The sequence below is a fragment of the Pezoporus flaviventris genome, unplaced genomic scaffold (assembly GCF_033815535.1).
Source record: "Pezoporus flaviventris isolate CSIRO_AGI_PZ_B2104156 unplaced genomic scaffold, CSIRO_AGI_Pfla_v1 ptg000015l, whole genome shotgun sequence".
Taxonomy (NCBI): Eukaryota; Metazoa; Chordata; class Aves; order Psittaciformes; family Psittacidae; genus Pezoporus; species Pezoporus flaviventris.
In genome coordinates, this window is record NW_026892563.1 from 35679279 (window position 1) to 35698239 (window position 18961).

Here is an 18961-nt window from a genome sequence, read left to right on the forward strand (position 1 = left end):
AGAACTTGATGCCAGTTTAACCTAATGATTCAGAAACCATAAAGCAGATAATAATAAGCTAACACATCTATTTTTAAACTCATGATTTAAGCCACTGTCATGATTTTGATGGGGCCTGATGTGATTTTCCAGCATTGGGACTGGTAATAAGGCTTTTGTGTTCTGATTTGAATGGAAAATCCTTTTAGAATCCTACAGCTCGCTTGCCTTAGTCAATACTTAACAAGGACTCAGCCACAGCAGCAGGAATTATCCACCAGTCAGGACATTTTCCTTGCCCCTGTCTTTCCCTTCCTGGATAGAAAAAACCCTGACACACAAGGACAATGATCCATTGCTGTCCCAGGGCCCAGTTAGTGAAACTGGCACACAGGAATTCCTGTGCATGGGAATCTTGGAGCTGCCGACAACCTCCCAGGAGTCCTAACACAGGAGCATCCCTGTATCAAAGGAGTTTTCCATGGGGCTGAGAGGACAGACTCAGGTCAGGTCAACACAGGCAGCTTGGGCTTGTGCTACAGGTATCCTGCATCCCTGTAAAGCTGTCCTGGGACTGAGCACAAGGTAAGATGAGTTTCAGAGATGCAGAGAGGGCCAAGTTGTGGCACAGAGGCTCCATAAAGACTCCTTCAGTCCCTGTGTGGGCACATGGAATTGCTTGTCTAGTGGCTGTGTCCATGGAGGAGTGGGAGAAATCCAGCTGGTCGCTGCAGTATTTCATTTCTCCTCAGGCAAACATTTATGGGAAGCAGCAGCTGAAAGGAGGAAAGATGCAGCACTGTTCCTGCTGTCCCCCAGCCTGCTGTGCCCTCGCAGGTATTGAACTTGATGCGGAGCAACTGCTTTTTCTGCTCCTAGATGCAACCAAGTGAAAAGGATGTGGGGATCAACTGAAGGAGCAGCAGGCTCTGTGCAAGCCAGGTCCATCTCAGTGCTATTTTGAGGCACTCAGCTTTCCGGCCAGCCGGTATGCTGTTACTCCTCTAATACAAGGAAATAAACACATGAGGAATAGCTATGAAAAAAAAAACAGGTGACTCATAAGTGCGAAGAGCCTCATTCTGTCATTAGTGGGGGGTAATTTGCTACCTATTTCTATCAGTTACACATGTCCCTGCAAAGCTTCACTGCCCTTTGGGCTGGGTGTGTGGCCACAGCAGCCTGCAGCAGGGGAGCAGGAGAGGGTTTGCAGCCGGTCAGTGCTTAGCCATGATTTCTCCTTTTTGTCTGAAGAATGGAGGAGGGTGAATCCTGCTGCTTGGCCCTCAATCTGTCAGGAAGTGATTTGAGACTTTGAGTAGAGCTTGGCCTTTTCTTCCCCTTATTAAAAAGGAAGAAGGCGGTGTTTTATAGGTCTGTTACGGAAGCATGTATGCACTGATCTTTAAAGAATGATGTGAGTAGCCTTTTGGGCTCCTGTTAGACACAGAAATATCATCTGACAGCAGAAATATCACCCAAAATGAAATCTCAGCAAAAGAGTGAATTGTGAACAGCTTTGGATCAACTTAATAGGTGTGTTCACTCTGAGGACTAATGATAACACAAGTAATTGTTTCTATTGGGTTTGTGTGGCAAGGTTTCAATAGTGAGGGGTGCTACTGGGGAAGAAGACCCAATGCCAGATGTCTCCAAGATGGACCTGTTGCTGGTCAGGGCCCAACCCATCAGCAATGGTGGCAGTGCCTCAGAGATAACATTTAGGAAGGGGGAAAAAACTGTCAGGAGAGAGGAGTGAGAATATGTGAGAGAAGCAGCTCTGCAGACAGCCAGGTCAGTGCAGAAGGAGGGCAGGAGGTGCTCCAGGCGCTGAAGCAGAGATTCCCTTGCAGCACATGGTGAGGCAGGCTGTGCCCCTGCAAGTCAAAGTGTGATGGACCAGCCACAACCTTCATTCTCCAATTCCCTGTGTTGCTCGGAAGGGTGAGGAGAAAGCGGAATTGCAAGTGAAGATGAGCCTGGGAAGGAGGGAGGGGTGGGCAGAAGGTGTTTTAAGAGTAAGTTTTATTTCTCATTATCCTACTCTGATTTGATTGGTAAGAAATGAAACCAATTTCCCCAAGTCCAGTCTGTTTTGTCCATGATGGTAACTGGTGAATGAGCTCTCCCTGCCCTTATTGCAACCCATGAGCCTTTTGTCGCACTGAGGAGGAGGAGGAGTGACAGTGTGGCTTTGGTGGGCTCTTCCTGCCCAGCCAGGGTACACTCACCATACTCTTCAATAAAGGAAGTCTTCCTTATCTAGAAAGTAACTCCTACCTCTGCCCTGCTGAAGGAAAAGTGGTTTGTGAAGAAATACAATCTCCTTAAGTGACTTAGGAGCCTCAGATCCATTTTTAATATCTGCTTAACCATTTACTTAGAAAAGTCTCATCACAAGGCTCTTTTTTCTTGGCTTTTTGAGGCACAGATTTGGGTGTGGGCCATTTTAAATCAGAACTGAAACCAGGTATCTGCCCTCACCTGGAAAGCACCAACTCTGCTGCCAATAGCATGCACACCATCTAGTAATGAAGAACTGAATGAATCACTGCAAAAAAGCTGGATGGGGAAGGATTGTAAACCTCTATACCAAGCTGGAAGTGAGCCCTTCTCTTTCTGGAGACAGGAGAGCCAGGAATACGTCGGAACACCATGGCATTTCTTGTTCAGAAGAAATATCCCATTATTTCAGGCAAAAGCAGTTGGCAACTTTCCACTCAGCTTGGTTTGGCTCCTGGCACTGAGGAAACACACATAGAAATGGTGTGGAAGATGGGAAGCCCTGGCCACCTCCACCTTGCTTCTTCCTATAGCTTGTTTTGGGGAAAGCAGGCTGCAGCCTTTCAAGGACCTCAAAGATCTGCTTCTGATCTGCTTTAGGTACCAACTGTGAGCACAACTGCTCCCTGCTCATCCGTTTTCAAAGTGCCCAGTGAAAAAGGAGTCTTCCTGCTTGCAGGTGAGTGTTTGCTACTGGTCTTTACAACCAGTGCTCTGATCCACGGCTATAGATTTGTCACTGCCCTGTTAATATAGTTACTACAGTGTAAAAATACCTCAAAAGACTAGCTCACACAAATTGCAATAGCTCCAGGCAAGAGAGATGCCAGCAGGGAGCCGCATTACAACTCGGCTTGAAAGAGCTCAAAGGTAAAGGTGGGTTCAGTAGTGACAAACAGGAAGCAACAAGCACCTCGCTCTGCCTTGTACCGCCTGAAAACTAACGTTTTCATGCACAGACACACACAAAAGAGCCTTTTTAGTGGAGCAGGTTTGTTTGGGCCTGTTAGGTGGTGGTCAGTGGTCAAGGGATCAATGGCTATAGCATCAACAGGGTGCACTGAAACTCAGGAAGGTAGGATGGTAACACCAGGGGTGCCAGGATCAAACCCCCTGGTCCTGTGGAAGGCAGCATACCACATCCTGGGCTATGCTTGTCCCATGGCTCAGGACAGAGTGAGAGACCTGGCACGTCCCAGTCATCAAGGACCCACCAACACATCTGGCTTAGACACATCTGGATTGGATGGCTTCTCCTTTCCAGGAGGTGGTAGTGATTGAAGGATGCAGGTTGCTCTTCAGCAGGCTTTGTGTACAGATATCTGTCCTGAACACAGGTCAGAGGAATGTGGGCACATGCAGGCATTCCTACCAGCCTTAACGACCTGGTAGGAGACCCCATACACCTGCACAGCCCTTGTCACGTAAAACACCTCCTCTGCCCTGTAGGTGACCCATCCTGATGCAAGCACAGTTTCCAACATATACCAATGGTATAAAAGTGTCATGTGGGTAGTTTGTGTGGAGGGTAGGGCAGAAACTGAGCACGGAGAAAGAAAGGCAGATGAGAAGACACAGTACCGAGAGGTGCTTAACACCTTGCACAGGCTAAGAAACCTAAGATTCCCATTTGTTTTCTGTTGGAGCTGTGTTGCCAGCATCTCAGATGGTCTTACAGCAGGACAGGGTGAGAATCACTAAGGACGTGGTATGGAAGAGAACTGCAACATGGACATCTCGTGGATGCTTCCTTTCCTCCTCTGCAGGCCAGAGCCTGTGCTCCCCACACCTAACTCCCCCCAGGGAAACGCAATGGTGCTAAAAGCTCTGCGTGCGTTTCCTGTGTACCTCTACACGTTGCCTGCATGAGCCTGAATCTCCAGCCAGTGCAGCAGTGACACCCACCTCGCCGTGCAAAACGCAGAGCCGTTCTCTGCACGTACCCGTGTGTCTGCCTTCATGGCACAGCTCTCACAGACGAGGTCTGGTCCTCCACACCATCAGCCTGCTGCGGTCTCGGCACTCCTTCCGAGGGCAGGACCCGGGGCACCCGCCTTTAAACGGCGCTGACATCGTGACCGGGGAGACAGCGCCCGGTCCCTCTGCACCGGGAAAGGAGCAGTTGCAGGCTCTGCAGTGAGTGTCTGCCTAGCGCACATACTGGTAATAGCACCGTGCAGGGGTCTCGGTGTGATCTTCCTGTTGCTCATTTGATGGCAAGTGTGAAACGCAAATCCCCCCGGGCTTCTGTCTCCGCTCAATATTCACAGCAGCATGAAGGCTCCTGCGCGGAGAGGGGGGTAAGAGCCTGCAGACAGCGGGGAGCTTTGCCTCCTTTGTCTGGAGTTTACAGGTTACAAAAACCTCCTTATTCGAGGGGCTCACCGCAACCACCCCGACCCCTGCCTCCGCCCCATCTTGGCGTGGGGTACCACACTCGGGCTGTGGCTCCATCGAAGGTGGTGATGGGGCAGGGAGCACGGGGTCTGCGGCAGGCACCCCGAGGTGAGTTTGGCTCGCTTGGAAGGTGGGTGCATTGCCCCCCATCCGTGTCCCTGCCCCTTTTCCCTTGGTGTGTGATGGTTCCAGCCCGAACCCCCGTCAAGCTCTCGGGAAATGGCGAGTGAGACACTTGTTGCCATGGTGATGCTTAATCGTTCTGACTCAGAGGCAGCGTTGCTGTGGCAACCCTGCCCGCAGCCCTCGGGAGGCAGCGCCGGCGCGGCTCGCCCCCCGCAGCCGAGAAAGGGCTCCGAACACCAGCTCCGCTCGCTCCCTGCTGCAGTGCAGCGCAGAAAGCTTCCGGGATGCTTTATCCCCCTCTTAACGTCCCCATCTTCACCGAAGGATCTGTTATTCTGCAGGGTACAAGTGCTCTGGGCCACCTCATCGCATCATCCCGCATCCTCAGGTGATCCCAGCATCCGCCTGTCAGTGGCATTGACAATAAAGTATGTTTTTCAAAAGGAGCAGTATTATTTCTCCCTAGTAGGAGCAAGCTCCTTTCCCCTCGGGAGCTCAAGGCCAGATCCAGCTGGGGTGGGGTATGAGGGGGATAGTTTTAAGATGTGTCTGTGTCTGTGAAAGCAGAGACAAAGGGAGAGCGCATGTGAGGGAGTGGGTGTGCCCGTGAGAAAAAGAGGGATCTGTGCGCGAACAGTGTGTCCGTGGGCACGGCCACGGCTGTGAATGGGAAAGGGAATGCCAGGAGAGGAGATGCCAAGCGGAGTGTGGGATGCTGCAGAAGGAAGAGGGGGCACGCTTGCTGGCGGATGCACAGGCACGGGGAGAACAGGCTCGCATCATGCGGACCTTCATGAAGATGCTCACATTCAGTCCACTCTCTCACCTTTGGCTAGTGCAAAGACAACCCTCGATACATGAAATGCTTGGAAGCACTTGAGCCCCTCTGCAGCTGATAAGCTCAGGGATGGGGGGGGGGTGTTGGATTTCAAGCTTGCTGTTTTAAATCAAGCAGGAAAGAGTTTCACAGCACTAAATCATCCAGCCAAAACCATTTCATCCTTCTCAGGCAGAGGCAGGTGGGAATGAAGGGGCATGTAAATTCTCCATGTGGGCACCCCTGGACCTACATCCCAGCCAAACCCGCTGTCCTGAGAGCATGGTTCCCAAGGGAAGTGGTCAGTGCTTTTTCTGGAGTCAAATGCCTGACTGCTCATCCAGGCAGGAGGAATCATTGGAGAGATGCTTAAAGCTGCCCAGATTTCCCAGGGGTTTCATAAACTTTCCCTGTGGTATTTCCAGCTTGCCAGAGAAATCATACCAGCCTCTTTCCTGCCTGACATCCTGGTTCTTCTAGCACTGGTAGGGCATGGTGGGACGTTCTGGAGCAGACAAACTGGGATGACTGGAAGGATGGGAAAAATGAGAAAGTCACCATCAAGGTGGGAGATAGTTTCACTGCTCGTAACATCTTGGTGGGGTTGGGAAAGATGTGAAAGTGGCAGATGCAAAGAATAAAGGATTGTGCTGAAGAAATCAACCACATTCCACAGAGGGAGAAGGTCCAGGGTGGTTCCTGTGTGTCTGGCTCAGATGATGTAAGCACAAAAGCCTTATTAGCAAGGGTAAGTAATGCAAGTAGTGGAGATGTTGGCATGGAGCCTGATGAATATAAGACAGCTGTAGAGAGGTGTTGGGGGGGCTTACATGAGAATGAAGACCATGGAGAGGTCCAGGATGGAGAAAAGTATTTCAGAGTCCCTGAAGTGGGGCTATGTGTGCACATGAAGATCCCCTGCAGATTAGGCTAAAAGGGAAGACAAGGGCAGGATTACGGCATGAGCTGTGAGGGCTACAGCAGACAGAGGCTCTCAGGACCTGAATGAACCTGAGGTAGCATCAAGGTTTCAAGGAGAAGAAGCTTGGGAAATAGCCAGTGCAGGGTTTCTGGATGAGCAGTTCATGAAGCTGGAAGGTGATGAAAGCCAGATGGAGGGTCTCCAGGAGCAAGTCTAAGGCTGTTCAGAAGTTAATACAGCCTGTCCAAGGAGCTTAGGAAGGTGAGGAGAGTGGGAACGTAATTGAAGAGATTCAGTCAAAGGAAACTTTTAAACATGTACAATGACTTGCTTGGTATGCAGAGAGAAACTCATCCCTAGTGTAAGCTTAATGAAATCAGTAGCTTTGGCTTTAGCTTTGTCTGTTAATTCCACATGACGGAGGCCGAATGAGGGGAGCTGTTTGTTTTGCACAAAGCGATGCTATCAAAAGTCTCTGAATTCTCTTTTACCCATCAGAAATTATAACCTAAATGGTCTATTTTTCTCTTCCTTCCCTTCACCCTTCTGCCTGCCCCCTTAGAAGAAAGCTCTCTCTGCCCATCATTGGGGTGTCACATATAATGGGCAGAGCAGTACCTGTGCGTGCTATCACTGCACATGTACCTGCTACAGAGATGGGCCCCTGGGTGGTAGCTTGCCTTCATCTCACAACCATCCCCAAGGAGCACACTGGATCTGGATTTGGGTTCTTCACCCTGCTGTGAAATCACAGGTCCCTCCTTCCCTGGTTCTTCCTGTGCTGGTTCTTAAATGACCATGCTCTGTGTAGAGTATTTTGACTATGACACCTCCTGGCATCAAAGGGAGGGGAGGACCACACCAGTGGCAGCAAAGGCTATTGGAAGAGTCCCTTGGATCTAAGACTAAATGAAGCCTAGGACTATATATTGTAACATTTAATCTCTATTTTGGCACGATCAGTTGCAGAATTTGATGGATGTGATTTCTTGCCTGAGACCTGTAATAAAAGTAGGGCTGAATTATTGTGGGTTTTTTTTTTACACAAAATGAGGGGAACTAGGGAATGCAACCCAATTTATTTAGTGTTTATTCATCCAGCAGGATCTGCTACTCTCTGCTGTCTTCGCTCATACCTAAACAAAGTGAGGAAGCCTCTATGAGAACATTGGTGGCAATAAGTACGTTCTTCCCTTGTTTGTCTTTGGGACAGCTCAGTCTCTCACACGGAGCAGCAATGTTATTAAAGAAGATTCAGTATAAAGCATGAAAAACCCAAGATAATAATTGTTGAACCATTACACTGAGGAGTTCCAGCAAGATTATTTCAAAGAGAAAATGATGCCTGTGCAGGGAGGGTGTCTGGGGACTGGCTGGGAAAGAGGGAAGAATAGGCTTAAATACTGCAGCCGCCTTCCTTGTTGTTTCTTACCTGTTAGATAAGATGTTGTATGGCTGTGCAGGTTCAGCCTGACCTGAGCTGCGCACCTTCTACCAGGGTTTGAAACTGTCAGCTAGGAAACACGGCCTGTGATGGTTGGGGCATTGCAGGCATATGTGTGCTGGGTAAGTGGAAGGCAAGAGGGGTTGTAGGGCAAGAGGGAATGGAGCAAGGGGTGTAAAGAAGAAGAGAGGGTGGTCTTGTGGCTTGGATGCTAACTTGGGTCTTGGGATGGTACCCGCTTGCTGTTGTTGATGAAGACTTTGTTTAACAGAACCCCTGTTTTGTTTAACAGAATAAATATTGTGAATATAAGTATTTGCAATAAATATCCCTTGAGCAAAAGGAAAGAAAGCACAAGCAGGCAGAAGCCTTGCTACCTCCTTTTCCACGCACATTTGGGCTTCCTCACTTTGAGGAATCCCACTGTAGTGAGAGGTCAAAGCACAGGAGCCATGAAGGCTTTGTTATTTTTCCTTCCTGTGCTTCTTAAGCGGTGATGCCCATGAGATTAGTGTTTACCTTGATTTAATGTTTCATCAGGAGCATGACATCCCCAGCAGCCCTACTAAATGAAGCATGCCCTGTTTCCTCAGCTGGGACTTAAACCTCTGCCCTTAGAGACCTGCGGGGTGGGGAAGAAGGATGGGGAGAGAAGGATAGATATTGACCCACCTAGCATGTACGCTAAATTAAATAAGCAGGCCTTATTTTTTAACCTATTTAAAGCAGTTACAGTGCTCTGCACAATTGATGTTTGCCTTTGCGGGGGTTACTGAGGTGGCAGATGCCTGTTCTGCTGCCCTGCTTTGTCCCTTACGTTCCATGGGTGACCTTCATGTGTAAGGACAGCTATGCTCTTAAGGAAGGAGAAGAGACACACACACAGAGAAAGCATTTGCTCTGCCAGTTGACTGAATCCAGGCCTTTGCTTTAAACTGTGCTGGAAAGGCCCCATTCTCCTCTCATGGTGAGGAAATGGATGCTCACAGGGAGATGAGCAGGTGAAACCCTCCAAAGCCCCTTTGCTAAGGATGTCAAACTGAATTTGGATTGCATCCACTCTGAAACCACAACTGACCATGGGAGAGTGACACTGATTTTAGTGCTGCCTTACGGCAAGCAGCGATATGGCTCAGTGGCTGCCTAGCTTGATGAGTGATTTTCCTGTGTACGTTTTTCTTTCTCCTGTTCTCCTCAGCATATCTGCCCCATACTGAGCCCCTAAGAAATATCACTCATTATAAAACCCCTCCTTTGAGGGCCTGATGTGACAACCCTTTGAACTCCTGTGCTGGGAGAGCAGGACACAGAATTACAGGCAGTTAAATTGCCTCATTAAGAGAATATTATGAGGTCCTGTTCCGTCTTTTTCTGTCAAGCACTGCTGAATGCTTCATCCAAGCCAGTTCTATGTCACAGGATCTCCCCCCTGTTTTCCCTGAGGGGTTTGCCTTTACTCTTCCTTGTATCTGTGTCTCCACAAGGGCTGGATCTGGCTGTGATGTAGAGAGGGTGCAGAATCTCCATTTCCCTGCCATGGGATACCCAAGAAGGGCCGTCTGTGGAGGGCACCCTTCTTTCTGCATCAGAGCCTGTGGTACCTGCACATCCCAGGAAACATCTTTGCAGCTGAAACTGCTGGTGTTTTGTTTGAAATCCCACAAAGGTGCGTACCCCACTCCCCACAAGGTGCTTAGTTTGGTTTAGCACCGTGTGGTCCCTGTAATCCCACTCCTTTCTCCTCTGCTGCAGGGATTTACCCCACTGAGATCTCTCAGGCTGTAGATTTCCTGACCTGATGATTGCACGTTTGTGCTTTGCCGAGTCCCAGCTATGTGGATGCCCCAGGCACAGCGTGCTAACACTTTGCTCATATTCTGGTATCTTCTCTCGTTTCCTGATAATCTTTTCTTTCACAGTTCAGAGCTACCCCTGCAGTTTCAGGAGCCTTTGCCTGTCTTTCTATGACTCTGGCTTCTTCCTTAGCCCTCACTTCTGGCTTTCTGGCAGTGCCATACACGCACCTTACTGCTCCATGCACTGCTGTGTCCTGTGCCATCTTCTGTGTGACAGTTTGCCTTTTGACGTTACCTTAACCTGTAGCAGAGCAGCTCACCCCAGACCAGGAATCTGTGTGTGTCTGTGTGTGTCTGGCCACTTTCTAATTAGGAAGACCTTAATTTACAACCTCCCATGTTCCCTGCAATGTGCCCTGCAGTACCGTTCATCATCTCTGCTGTGGCCAGCATCTTTGGTGCTTGTCCTCACCAAGGAAGCTGTGCTGTTGGGAAAGCTGTTGGGGTAGGAGACATGAGGTAACATGGGGTTTTCATTTCCCCCACAGCACATTAAAACTGTACTGCCTGGATTCAGCTCTGCTGCTTCCCTCCAGTCAAAGACCCACATTCAACCCCTGGTCAGCCTGAAAAACCATGCTTTAGTGCTATGCGCTGAAACACAGGCAGGATAAGAACCAGATCTTCAGCCAGGGTAAATTGCTTCAGCTTCAGTGATGTCAGTAAAGCTAATCCATTTTCTTCCAGCTGAGATTCGGGGAGCATGGATTAACTATACTGCCTGATTACAAATCCAGGCATAATGAAGGATGTGGCTTCACTGACCCCCTTGTTCTGCAAGGTCTCGAGCTTCTCCTCCCTGTGGTGGGGCTTAGTGGCTCCTGTCCCCTGCCTTCCTATCCTGCGTAAGAGAACAACCCGGCTGCTCATTCACTGCAGGGACGAGTGACGTGAGGGGAAAGGACGTGCTGTTCCTACACTGAGGCACACAGCAAGGCAGCCCGGGTCCATAGGGACTCTGTGATTGATGCGGCAGGGAGGGAGTGACAAGCCTGCTGATGCGCTAGCAGCGTTTTACACCAGCAGTTCCTGCCAAAGAGAATAAAACACCTGTGACAAAAACTAAACCCGCTCACTCGCTCAGGGCAGAGACAGCCAGGACCTGGGGGTGTCACCCTATGTGAGTTATGAAGCCCTGCCTTCCTCTGGGAAGAGGAGTGTGATATCTCTGCTGACAGGTCAAGCGCAGGGTGCTCGGTGCTCTGGTTTAAAGCAGCATTGGCTTGGCCTGTGTCTGAAGGTCTGCCACCCCGTGATTTGTAATTCAGTCTTAACTGCAGGTTAGGAGATGAAGGGTCAGCATGTGTATATGTTCTGCATATACATAAATACAGCATGAAGGAGCAGCGATTGGGGTTTTCCACAGGAAATTCTAGTTTTTCCTGTCACTCTTCTCAAAAAAAAAACATTTTACTTGGGCTGGGGAGGGGATCACACTGGATTTTGGTAGAAGGCTGTGAAAACTGGAGGAAAGCTAGTCCATTTGCCTAGCTGTAGGAGGAATATAAATGTCTGATACCTAATTGTGATGTACATCATCTTTCTCCAGCACCAGCACACACCATTAGGGCTCACGGGGTGAGGGAACAGGGTCTTCTTTTTCCACACCTAGCTGCTGGACCATACTCTTTACTGTCATCACCTTTTCTGGGTTCTTCTGAGTTTTCCTTACCATTCCCATGGTTAAACATCTTCTCCTGAGCAGTGAGACAGCAATACCTCTTCTCCCATCTTTGGCACAGTCTTACCTTTATCTTCTGATATCTTTTTTCCCCGTTACTGCCTGTGGCAGCACAGGGCTTTGGGTAGCTGGGTTATGAAACACATGAAAGCATCTGTAGTGTTTTAAAAGCAGAGCTTATATTTTGGCAGGTTATATTTAAGCCAAAGCACTGTGCCCTGGTTCACAACATGATGATGGTGCAAGGGCAAGAGCCAACTGTGTGAAAGCAATACGTGATGTTCTCATTGCTGCTGAATACTTTGTCACATGAGGGCTGAGTGACAAAACGGTTCCTTTTCCTCCTTCTCTGTGTGTCAGTGCAAAGTGCGATAAGTGGTGACTAAGCCCTTTGTTTGGGAGTGGAAACGATGGGGGTTCAAACTCCTCCTGTACTGGAGGCTGATGCTTTGTCTGTGCCGAGAGGATGCAGTGGCTGCTGGGGAAGGATGGTGCTGGCTGCTCTTCCTGGGACACTTCAGCGCATCCACGCGCCCTGTCCCATTTATGAGATGAGCTTGCCCATAAAAACTGGAAGTGTCCCACTCATCTCTCTACTGACACGGTCTTTTTCCCTGCCTTAGTCTCATTCCAAATGGAATGCGAATTCACTGATCATTTTGGCCTCCCAGAAAGTGCATCTCACAGGAAAGAAATGATTCAGCAAAATTATTGGATATAAGGAAGAAGTTTTTTACTGTGAGGGTGGTGAGGCACTGGAATGGGTTGCCCAAGGAAGTTGTGAATGCTCCGTCTCTGGTGGTGTTCAAGGCCAGGTTGGACAGAGCCTTGGGTGACATGGTTTAGTGTGAGGTGTCCCTGTCCATGGCAGGGGAGTTGGAACTGGATGACCTTAAGGTCCTTTCCAACCCAAACCATTCTATGATTCTATTATTCTAAAACCAGAGGAAAAAACCTCAGCTGCCTCCTTGCTGTCACATTTGCTTTACTCAGCTCCTGGTGTATCAATAGCCAATTCTTGCTGTGACAAGCTCAGACATAACACAGAAGCTACCTTAGGAGTCTCGAGGTAATTTTCTTTGGGTTTTCCCCAGTCAGAAGTTTTCCCAAAGTCGGAAGAAGGATTCTTGCCTATCTCACTGGGCTACACATTCACCTCCTTGCTTATTAAGACACTGCCAAAACCTCTTGTATGATCTTGCCATTGGTTGGGCTGAAGACGTAGTTGAGGCATCTTCCCATTGATATATACATAATCTATACATTTCTTGCTCTGCAAACAGGAATGGTGGGCCCTAGAGAAAATCACTCAGCCCTAATTGCTCCAGTGACCTTTCCCTTGCTGTCCACTGACTATCTCTGTGTCCGGTCTGGCTTCAAACACTGCAAGCGGAGGGGCTTCCATCACTTTCTGTGGAAATTATTCCACTGCCTAACAAATCCTAGTCTCTCCCAGGTTACACTGAAGTGGTATTTTTATTAATTTCATGTCAATGCATTCGCTTATGACCATCTGCTTGCTGTCCTTTAATACGCTAAACCGTTGCATTGTTTGTGTTTCCATCTTCGAGGATTGTTTAAGCCCGTAATCCTCTCCTGAAATTATCACTTGATTAAATTACAGAGAATGACTTTCCCCTTAATTTTTCTCTCTTTTCTTCATCATCTTTGTTGTCCTTTGATGAGTTTCCCTTTAACGCTGTCAATCTCTCCCTGGCTTTCAGCATCCAAAGTACAATGCAGTGTTTAAAGTACAATACAATACTCTAGTTGTGCCAGAAAACTGTACAGGGATATAATTGCTTCCCCAGATCAAGCAGACATAAACCCACAAGCTCTGCCTTTTGTCCTACCTGCTTTCTGTACTTTGTCACCTCTTCCTCTTACAATATGAACTATTTGTCCCCATCTAATAAGACTTGTTCTGTAAATACCATACTGCCACAAAAAGGAGCAGATATCAGCTATTATATCAGGCTCTAAAAGAGGCACATAACATGGGAAGCCATGGTCTGCTCCAGGGTGTTAAAGCCTTGCTGAAGCACTGCAGCCAGTCTTGCATGCTCCACGCAGAGAAAGATGCAGGTTACTTGGTGGGGACAGTAGAGAAGAGGAATGAGAACAACATGAGGTATAGAAAATACAACCTGTGAAGGAAGACTGAATGATTTGTGGCTGTTTGGGCTAAAGAAAAGAGTGGCTCTAGAGGGAAGCAACAGGAAAACAGGATAAGGCAATTGTTTATTGGAAAAGGGGAATAAAACCAGCATTCTCTGGGTGTTATCTGTCAGCTTCTCTCACACAAGAACCAGCAGCATCTACATACGCACACACAGAGCACCTACTTAAAAGAAGGGAGGGAGCACTGTTAAAAAGGTCTGTGATCTGAACACATTTCCTGCCCTTAGGACCACAGAAAACACAGCTTACTGAGCCCATCCCCTGCCCCAGAGCAGTATTTGTATTAACTTTCCCTACCAGATGATTGTTCTACCTGTTCTGAAAAACCTCCGGTGCTGGCAAATCGCTCAGTCTTCCTAGGCCATCACATAGACCTCACATAGATTTTCTTTAGCCTAAAAACTTGTCTTAGTGTTTGGCCCAAGTCTCTTTTAATGCAATTTAAACTCAATACTCCTTTTTACACCCTCTGTGGAAAAGACTATTTGGTTGCCTTTCTCTTAGTAGCATTTTCCTATATATTTGAAGACTTTCATTTTCCTATTGCTTTCCTCTAGACACACTCTTTCCTTCTTTAGCCCAATCAACCACTGACAGTTTGTGCTTCCTATTGCTTCCAGTCACTGCTGGACAAAGGCTTTTGGCTAGATGGACACAGGATAGAAGCCCTTAAGTCCTTACATTGACTTTGTCTGTAATTATTACACCAGAAATGCTGCATGATCTGATGCTTAAGTGTAAGAGTTGACACTGTTAGGCTTATCCGGGTGAAAGCTTCAACTCTGATTTCTAATCAGAGACTGCAAAAATCTGCTCCTAGGAGAGAATCATAGAATCATAGAATGGTTTGGGTTGGAAAGGACCTTAAGATCATCTAGTTCCAACCCTCCTGCCATAGGCAGGGACACCCCACACTAAACCATGTCAACCAAGGCTCTGTCCAACCTGGCCTTGAGCACTGCCAGGGATGGAGCATTCACAACCTCCCTGGGCAACCCATTCCAGTGCCTCACCACCCTTACAGTAAAAAACTTCTTCCCTATATCCAATCTAAACTTCCCCTGTTTAAGCTTTAACCCGTCACCCCTTGTCCTGTCACTACAGTCCCTAAAGAAGAGTCCCTCCCCAGCATCCCTGTGGCCCCCCTTCAGATACTGGAAGGCAGCTATGAGGTCTCCACGCAGCCTTCTCTTCTCCAGGCTGAACAGCACCAACTTTCTCAGCCTGTCTTCATATGGGAGGTGCTCCAGTCCCCTGATCATCCTCGTGGCCCTTCTCTGGACTTGTTCCAACAGTTCCATGTCCTTTTTATGTTGAGGACACCAGAACTGCACACAATACTCCAGGTGAGGTCTCACGAGAGCAGAGTAGAGGGGCAGGATCACCTCCTTTGACCTGCTGGTCACGCTCCTTTTGATGCAGCCCAGGATACGGTTGGCTTTCTGGGCTGCAAGCGCACACTGAAGCCGGCTCATGTTCATTTTCTCATTGACCAAAACCCCAAGTCCTTCTCCACAGGGCTGCTCTGAATCTCTTCTCTGCCCAACCTGTAGCTGTGTCTGGGATTGCTCCGACCCAGGTGTAGGACCTTGCACTTGTCATGGTTAAACTTCATGAGGCTGGCATCAGCCCACCTCACAAGCGTGTCAAGGTCCCTCTGGATGGCATTCCTTCCCTCCAGCGTATCAACCAAACCACACAGCTTGGTGTCATCGGCAAACTTGCTGAGGGCGCACTCAATCCCACTGTCCATGTCAGTGACGAAGATGTTGAACAAGACCGGTCCCAACACCGATCCCTGAGGGACACCACTCGTTACTGGTCTCCAGCCGGACATTGAGCCATTGACCACAACTCTTTGTGTGCGGCCATCCAGCCAGTTCTTTATCCACTGAGTGGTCCACCTATCAAATTGATGTCTCTCCAATTTAGAGACAAGAATGTCATGCAGGACAGTGTCAATAGAGTTCCACATGTAAAATGCATTAAAATTCTAAGCAAGAACTCAGCTTGTCTTCTGTGGTTTTCATTGTTTCAGCTATTACAGGCAGCAGTTTATAAGAGGGGTCTTCACATGACATTGTAAATCCCATAGTGAGTTATTGCAAGAGTAAGGGAAAAAATATGTTAATCCACAGTAGTAAATTCAGGCTCACACAACAAGCACAGGCTTCCTTCTTGAGGCTGCCGGTGGTACATGTAGCTGTGACTCTCTGTGAGCCATTTTGCACTGTGCATTGTTTCCTCCCTCAGCTGATAGTGTCATTAAAGACCTTTGTCACTTGCTAGTGAGAGTCAGACGTGAACGGAGCTGTCAAGAAGACTTGGGTTGTGCCTGAAGTGTGATCAGGCAGAATACAGCCAAAATATAACATACAGGGCAGATTAATCTGCTCTTGAGCTATAAAAAGTGCCTTAAAGCACTATACAAAAGTCTCCATCTCTCTTAAAATCAGATCCTCACCCTTGAAAACTGACCTTTGTTAACACATTAGGTGAATGCTCTGTAAATCCTGATCCTTCACAGAAGGTCATGAGGTTGTAGAAAGCAGGCAAGGAGTTGCCTTCATAGGAGGAGCATCTTCAGGTTGTACTTTGCCTTCTTTGGGAAGGGTATTTTTATATGCAGCTTTGTTATGTCAGATAGCCATTGCTATGCTTTTTGTTAGAAGCTGAGAGTCACACTGTCCCCTTCCCTGTCTCCTCAGCTATCCTCTTTCAAGTTAAAGCTGGCAAAGGAGGTGAGCTAAACTACTCCCACACAGCAGTTCTGCATCAGCTGGGTCCATGCTGTGCAATAATGCTGCAGATTGAGGCTTTTCTTTCACTGCCACTGACAGAATCTTCATTACTTATTTCATTTCTATTTGCTATTATTTATAGTTTTCTTTTAAGTTGATCTTCTATACTTTATATATGCACATGAAGTTAGGTTAGGGCACAGACGTATGATGTGCTTTCCTAAGGCATGGTCCTGTAGACTAAGCCATTTTGCTGTTAGTCTTGCATACAGCACTTCTGGGAACTGAAGGAGTACGCGTGTGCTTCTCAGCTGATGTGATTATGTGCTGTTCTGCAGGAACAGTGGATAGCTGTAACAACCTGCTTATTGTGCCAGAAGATCAAGCATCTCTCAGGGTGATGGAGGTTTCCGGAGTTATTTTCTATAGTGGCTAATGTCACAGTATGGCTGACATCTGATTAGCAAATACAGTTCCCCTGTTTGCAGTGTGACACTTGCTACTTTCAGGTTTTTGGTGAAGAATGCATAAAATTCTCTGACATGACTGAGATGGCTGACTGAAAAGGGCATCTGCGTGTGCCTGTTTGTGCTGTGGTCCAAAACCTTGTTCTTCCTGAACCCTAAAGGCAACTCAGGTTCCTAAAATAGTTCTCAAGCTCACAAGTTGAAAAATCTAAGATCTGTGTACCCAGGTCAAGATCAGAGTGGAATCTGAACATGTCAATAGGTCTGTTCTCTTCATCTTCTCAGTATTTTTACTCCCCTGAAGCAGAAAGGCTAAATCATAGAATCACAGAATGGTTTGGGGTGGAAGGGACCTTAAGATCATTCAGTTCCTACCCTCTGCCACACTCAGGAATACCTTCCAGGTTGCTCCAAGCCCCATCCAACCTGGCCTTAAACACTGCCAGGGATGGGGCAGCAACAGCTTCTCTGGGCAACCTGTGCCAGCACCTCAGCACCCTCACAGGGAAGGACTACTGCCTAAGAGCTCATCTCAATCTCCCCTCTTCCAATTTAAAGCCATTTCCCCTTGTCCCTTCACTACAGGCCCTTGTAAAGAGCCATGCAGGCCAAGCGTGTCAAGGTCTCTTCCCTCCAGCATGTTGACCACACAACATATCGTGGTGGTGTTGGCAAACTTGCCGAGGGTTCACTCAATCCCACAGTCCATGTTGCTGATAAAGATGTTAAACTGCACCAGCCCCAATACCGACCCCTGAGGAAGGATTTTGTCCATTTGTGACTATTTCTGCAGAAGATCTCAATGGATATTTAAAATACAAATGAAATGTTCCAGATTTCCTATGACTTGTGTACATTTCATGGATGGGGGCATTAAGACACACTTTGCCCTGTATCCCACAGCAAGTCAGGGGGTGGACTAATGTCTATCAATGTTGCATATCACTTTTCCACCTCTACATCTACATGTAAACTTTAGACAATGTTTTGGAATTTCTCTGGTTTTGCTCACTTTCCTCAACACTAAACACAAGCATTACCTCCAACTTTCTGGAGGGAAGACTCCATTTCCAAGGGAATTTCTCAGAGCTGCACATGCCCCTATCAAACTTGGATAGGTTTCTGAAGGCATCAAATTTAAGCTGCTCTAAACCAGACCTGGAGTTTGTTTTTTCCTGCTGCTTTTTCTTTTAAAGAGCAGGAAAATAAAGCCTGGAAAAAAAGATAAGCAGGAACATTTGATTCAGAGCTTCTTCTCACAATATACAGCTATTCAATTCCATTCTTGTGCTTGCTTGTAACCGGGCTGCTTTCGTAAGCGCTTGCTTATGTCCCACCTGCACTCATGTCCCATCAGGTAGAAAGTGAGTTTGGTCTCCTGGAATAATGAGGAATGACAGCTACTAGTGACAGCAAAGAAGAAGCCTCCTTCAACTCACAATCTGAGCCACCACCTCTTACCAGTGTTTAGAAGTACTAGAAGCATATGGAAAAGCCACAGAAATGGAGAAAAAGCCAGCAGTGCCCTTACAAGCCAGGAAGCAGTCTCTGAAGAGAGGACCAGGGAGTTATATGGGGACAGCACTGAGTGAAACCACTGTTGTCTTGGAAACTCAGAGGAAATTAGCATACAGGAGGATTTTATTTTACAGAGGCAGTCTACATGTGCATGCAGACACACACACTATAGAAACATACATAGATTTATAGACAGATAGATAAATAATCATAGAATCATAGAATCGTTAGGGTTGGAAAGGACCTTAAGATCATCCAGTTCCAACCCCCCTGCCATGGGCAGGGACACCTCACACTAAACCATGCGACCCAAGGCCTCGTCCAACCTGGCCTTGAACACTGCCAGGGATGGAGCATTCACAACCTCCCTGGGCAACCCATTCCAGTGCCTCACCACCCTTACAGTGAAGAATTTCTTCTTTATATCCAATCTAAACTTCCCCTCTTTAAGCTTTAACCCGTCACCCCTTGTCCTATCACTATAGTCGCTAATGAAGAGTCCCTCCCCAGCATCCCTATAGCTCCCTTTCAGATACTGGAAGGCTGCTA

At 47.7% G+C, this 18961-nt stretch overlaps 1 long non-coding RNA gene across 2 annotated transcripts in view; it reads left to right on the forward strand.

Moving 5' to 3' along the window:
- The window catches only part of LOC133269569 (uncharacterized), a 38929-nt gene extending 30446 nt beyond the window's left edge, over window positions 1–8483 (forward strand). Inside the window, exons 2-4 of one of the 2 annotated variants that reach the window (XR_009743499.1) lie at window positions 2863–2941; window positions 6028–6167; window positions 7626–8483. This is a non-coding gene — a long non-coding RNA (uncharacterized LOC133269569). The remainder of the gene's footprint in view (window positions 1–2862; window positions 2942–6027; window positions 6168–7625) is intronic. The other variant, XR_009743500.1, reaches the window with a different exon arrangement.
- The last annotated feature ends 10478 nt before the right edge of the window (window positions 8484–18961 follow it).